The sequence below is a fragment of the Orycteropus afer genome, unplaced genomic scaffold, assembly GCF_000298275.1.
Source record: "Orycteropus afer afer isolate SDZICR_OR568_19922 unplaced genomic scaffold, OryAfe1.0 scaffold00455, whole genome shotgun sequence".
In the NCBI taxonomy this organism is placed as follows: Eukaryota; Metazoa; Chordata; class Mammalia; order Tubulidentata; family Orycteropodidae; genus Orycteropus; species Orycteropus afer.
The window spans coordinates 403,172-409,253 of NW_006922042.1; the positions used below are offsets into that span (position 1 = coordinate 403,172).

Consider the following 6,082-nt stretch of genomic DNA (forward strand, 5'->3'; position numbering starts at 1 on the left):
CCTAGCTACAGAAGTGGAGGCTCCTCGCACAGACTTGGTCTCTGTTAACTCAGGCCCTGGAGGGTGAATCCTCAGATGCAAGTCCAATGTTGATAGTCCAGCTGATCCCAAGGAGGATTCTATCAGCCTGGCATTGTGTCTGCTTCTATGGAGACAGAGCAATAGAGGCTCTGCATTATGCTAAGCTTGAATTTATCACCAGTTCATGTCCTGACTCAAGCATAAGAAATGACAACCGGTAGTGATTCCACCAGGTCCCTTGGAGCAAAACCTCCTCTCTCATGTGGCTGGTTTAGGAGAAGAGATGCAGAGAGCCAGCAAAGAAGCAGTAGAAGGTGGTCCTTAGCAGTGGAAGGCTTAAACCTGATGCTAATGTAGATTTCCCCTTTGGGACAGGCCTTTCTGTATGGTGAATGCTGCCTTCACCCCTGGTATGAAGTGGTGGTAAAGTGGGGATGGAGAGTGCTTCTCTCTTTGACTCTGCACCCTCAGTGAGTTCATTGATTTCCGTTTATCCCCATCCCCCTTGAACCAGTTTTTTTTTTTTTTTTTTTTTTTTAATTGTGATTTGGGTGAAGATTTACAGAGCAAATTCACTTTCCATACAGCAGTTCACATACACTTTGTCTCATGACGTTAACCACAGTTTACCACAATGCAACAGCTCCCCTCCCCCTTCCTCCCCATAGTTACCTCTTCCCCGTGGCCATCCCTCCATGCACTGCTGCCCCCTGAGCTGTCTTCCTGTGCATAAGTGGCCCTTTTTTCTCCCATGGTTCCCCTTGAACCCAGATTTTAACTGAGTGTTGAAGAAGGTAGGAACTGAGAAATAGTAAGTCCTATACCCCAAACCATGGTCCTTTCTGTTCAATTCTATTGCCTCCTTGGGTCCCAGAATTGAGAAAAATCATTCCAAGTTCTGGTTCAATCTTCATCAATCTTTCAGTTCACTAGACTTTTAAGTTGCCACTCTGATTTTTGGTGTACAGCAATGTGCACTTCACAATTTCCCATTCAGACTTGCCCACCATGTCACCAATGATATTTGTTATATGTTTACAATATATGTTTACTTAGGTTGGATTGAAAGTTTACTGACCATTATGAGAGATATACCCATGCTTAAGCCATGGTCCTTTCTCAAAATGAGTATGTAATGTAATAACGGGAGGAGACACGGATGTGGAATGCAAGGAAGAATATTGTGAGAATAAAATGGGTCATATAAGCTTAAACACCAACATCTACTTCATGCTATTATATGGGAGCTCTACTGGTGTAGTGCCTAAGGCACTTGACTGCTAGCCAGAAGGCTGGCGGCAAACATTTTCACGAAAAAAAACAAAACAAAAAAAACCCTCATTGCTGTCGAGTATGTCCCCCCTACTCATAGTGACCCCTCCTTGGGTTTCCGAGGCAATATCTCTACAGAAGTAGGTTGCCCAGTCTCTCAACTACCTCTAAATAAAACTGACTGTTCAGAAGAATGCATCAAGTTTATAGGTGCAGTCAGTTTCCACTGTCATTAAGATGCATCTCCCTGAGAAGCATTCACTGTGTTGTGTGTTCCATGCATGTCTGTGGGATGAGATTAGTAAAGGAATTAAGGGAAATTCATAATGATTAAAGTTTTGGTAAAATCAGAGGTGTCTTTCATAAGAGAATGAAGGAGAGAAAAAGTAAGTGAATTAGGAGAGACAAATCATGGAAGAGAAAACTTTGTGTCAATGCAAGATAAAATTGTAAGCATAAGTTGAGGCCAGATAATATTAGGCATTGAGTTTGAAGGCAAAGATATTTGGATTTATCCTGGCAGTGGGAGTCTCTTCAATATTTTCTATATGTATCGTCTGATGGAATGTACTCAGTGCTTTAGGACAATTACGCTGATATGTTGTGAAGGATAGATTTACACAAGGAAAAATGGAAGTAGTGAGATCCACGTAAGGTTATTTCTGTGGTTACTGTGAGAGATGGTAAATGCCAGGATCAAGTGAGAAAGGAGCTGACAGTGAGGACAATGTGTCCGGGTTAGCTATGAGAGTTGAAGAGACTGAAAAAGGAGAGAATTGACAGGCAAAAAGGTCAGTGAGGGGAGGGAATGAAAAATGACCACTGGCCATTTATATACTCTCTGGACATACAGAAAGAGACAGTGGGAACCAGCCTTGTGGGCTCTTAGCTTTCAGGTGTAGAGTAGGAACAGAAGTTTGGATTCCTGGACACTTGGTCTCATGTATTGAGACAGAGTCTAGAACTAGGAATCCTAGCTTCCAATGTTACTGTTAGGTGTCGTCGATTCATTTCCGACTCATAGCAACCCCATGCACAGCAGAACGAAACAGTGCTCAATCCCGCGCCAGCTCCATGATCCCTGCTATACTTGAGCCCGTCATCGCAGCTTCCAATACACATCCCATAACTAATCCATGATTCCATGTCCCTAAACTGCTGTAGAGGAGTCTCTGTTGTTGTTATGTGCCGTCGAGTGGGACCCAACTCATAGCGATCCCTCCTTGGGTTTCCGAGGCAGTATCACTACGGAAGTAGATTGCCCCATCTTCCTTCTGAGGAGTGGCTGGTGGGTTTGAACCGCCAGCCTTCTGGTTAGCCATCAAGAGCTTTAGGCACTGCGTTACCAGAGCTCCTGAGGAGTCTCTAAGTGATGCAAAAAGTTAAGTGCTTGACTATTAGCTCAAAAGTGAGTAGTTCAATTCCACTCAGAGGAGACTGAGAAGACAGACCTGAAGATCTGCTTCCAAAAGGTGCTGGAAACCCTTTGGAGTGTGGTTCTACTATGTACCCCTGGGATCATGATGAGTCAGAATCAACGTGATGGCAACTAGTAGCAAGAATAACAAGCTACAATAGGAACTCTGAACTCTTCAGCTTTAAATGGAACCTTGACTTCATGAAGTTCATCTGAACTTGAAGGAATAACAAGAGTTCCATGAGGAAGTCTGGCTACTCTCCAAAGCTTCCTGATCCCTACGCTGAGCAACAAAATAAAAAAAGATCATTGCAGGGAAAATCAGACTCCTCTGATATTTAAAATCTCTAATAATTTTGTATTTCCTTTATGCCACAGACATGTAGGGGGCACACAACACTGTGTTTCTCAGGGGAATGCACTTCAGTGCTAATGGAACTGACTGTAGCTGGGGATCCTAAGCAGTGAGAGGTGGATGAAGAATGCCTAACTGAGATATGACCAATGACCCTGGGAGGAGACAGGCACATTCTCTTGCCAACTGTTCCTAGTTGAATGACTCTAGGCAAGTTAGTATTTCTGAGACTCTGGATAGTGTGGATAATTAGAACATCTCCTTGTGTGAGTTCATAGAACACAGATGACAGTGAGGAAATTTACTTTAAAGTCCTCTGAAATTCCCAACCATTGTGGTGGCCAGTGTCTTAAAAAGTTGCTGGACTCATCTAAAAAATAGATCCAAAAATGTCTGTACCTCAGTTTTTCTTGTCTGTAAATAGAACATTGGAGATAGTCCCTTTCAATATGTAACAAATTAGAAGTTTCATTACTTATGATTGCCTGTTGGACTCATAAAAATGTGTTGATGACCAGATATCATTAACCAGAGATATAGTAATGGGTGAATTATTCCACCAATATGACCTCAGTTTCTCTTTTTGTAAGTGAGAAATGTATTGTAGTGACACTGCCTCGGAAACCCAAGGAGGGGTCGCTATGAGTTGGGTCTGACTTGACGGCACATAACAACAATAGCAACAATGATTTATAAGAGCCCTTTCAGTTCTAAAATTTCCTCATTCTAGAATCTGATAATTAGTTTCCTTAGGGCTCTCTTCATGTCACGATTCCTCAGACTGTAGATGAAGGGATTGATCAGAGGTGTTACCACTGTGAAAATGACTGTGGCCACTGTGTCTTGTACTGAGTAGGAAGATGAGGGGCGCATATAGATCCCCAGAATTGCCCCGTAGAAAAGGGAGACCACAGTCAGGTGGGATCCACATGTGGACAGGGCTTTCCTTATTCCATGGGCAGATGGCAACTTCAATACATTACAGAAGATGTAGGCATATGAAACAATGATACATGTAAACGGTGTTAGAAATATCACTCCACCCACAGTGAATACCATCAGGTCACTGATAAAAGTATCAGAGCAAGAGAGCTTTCGAATGGGGTAAGGGTCACAGAAAAAGTGGTGCACAACATTGCTGGAGCAAAATGTGAGTTGGACCATGAGGAGAGTGTGTAGGAGAGCATGCAGATTTGTAATGATCCATGATACAGTCACCAGAAGGACACAGAGTTTGGGCCTCATGATCATGGTGTAGTGGAGTGGGGAACAGATGGCTACATAGCGGTCATAGGCCATGACACTTAGGAGGAAACCATCCATGTTGATGAACGTGATGAAGAAGTAGATCTGGATCATACATTCTACATAAGAGATAGACTAGCTTCCCAACAGGTGATTCACCAGCATCTTGGGGATTGTGACTGATGAAAACCAGATGTCAACACAGGAGAGATTAGCTAAGAAAAAAATACATGCATGTATGGAGATGACTATCACAGCTGATGGCCAAGATGACGAGAAAGTTCCCAATTATGGTGAGCAGGTAAATACACAAGAACAGCCCAAAAAGAATCTTTTTCTGCTCTGGCTGCCCAGAGATTCCAAGGAGAAGGAATTCTGTGACTCTAGTATTGTTGTCTCTCTCCATATCTGTAGGAAGAAAATGTCAAGGATACATGCAAATATCTGAGCAAAATCTGTATTTTGGAAATAACTTTTTACTTATTGGTTAAGAATTAACTAAAACTGAATAATCTTATTACATTTCACAGAAAAAGCTTAGAAAATTTCAATAGTGCTTAATTACCTATGATTTCAGTTTTAGTTATTCCACTTCTATTTAGTAAGTACCATAGGTAAGTACTTTCATACAGTGTTTAATTCAGATATTATATTTTATTTTAAAGGTGAAGAAACCAAAGTTCAGGATGGTTAGGTGATGTGGTGAAATGCACAGAACCAGTTAAAATTAGAGTTCCAAACTGAAGGGCTTTTTTCTGCACACTAATTGGCTTACTAGTTATATCACTTTTTACATTAGCTATCATTTACTGAAAACTTAAGCCTGTGGCAGGCTTTATATTAAGAACCATATTACTAATATGCATATTTATTTATTGCTTTTATATTTCTCTTATATACCTGTCTTTTGATTTGTTCTGGATGTTTTAGCTTCTGTTAAGATATACTTGCAGTAAATCATAGCTTTTAGCATGATATTGAGGTATTGAGGCTGCTGTACACAGCATTCTACCTCATTTCTGCAAGTTAGAAGGAAAAGTCTGTCAGGTATTGTCCGTTTTTGGTTGTGGTATTTGGTATTGGGGAAAAGGAAACTCATATGGCATCCAATAAATAACCCCAGGTCTATAACACCATTATGGGAGCTCTGGTGGCATAGTGCCTAAGGCATTTAACCGGTAACCAGAAGGCTGGTGATTCAAATTCACCAGCCAGTCCTCGAAGGAAGATTGGACAATCTACTTCTGTACTGATACCACTTCGGAAACCCAAGGAGGTGTTGCTATGAGTTGGATTTGACTCAGCGGCAGTTTTTTATTTATTTATTTATTTTTAATAACACCATTATAGGAAGGGGAGTCAGGTAAAGAGCACTGTGAATGAAATACCCCTGGAAGACTTCACCTGTATGTGAACAGTAAAGGAGAGGAGATGTATTACAGGGGAAATCAAAGACTAGGGGAAAAGGAAACAGAACGGAGCAGGTATCTTCTATGTTAAGTGGCTTGACCGGATGGAGCAAGGATGTTGTAAGGAGAACTTTTAGGAAATAGGTTGTAGGATGTGCATCATATGGGGACAGTGATATGCCTACCACTGTGAGAGTTAAATTGCGAAAATCAAAGGAAAGGACAGAGATTTTAAGTCATTTTTCACCTGGATTATCTCCACAGAATTCACGTTGCTTGGTTCTACAATCGATGCCAATGGGAGCAGCAGTCAGGACATTAGACATCATGTAGCATTAGGAAAGTCAACTGCGAAGGAACTGT

At 41.5% G+C, this 6,082-nt stretch overlaps 1 pseudogene; it reads right to left on the bottom strand.

Moving 5' to 3' along the window:
- Positions 1 to 3,791: 3,791 nt before the first annotated feature.
- LOC103208566 lies at positions 3,792 to 4,716 on the bottom strand (annotated as a pseudogene).
- Between the last annotated feature and the right edge of the window lie 1,366 nt (positions 4,717 to 6,082).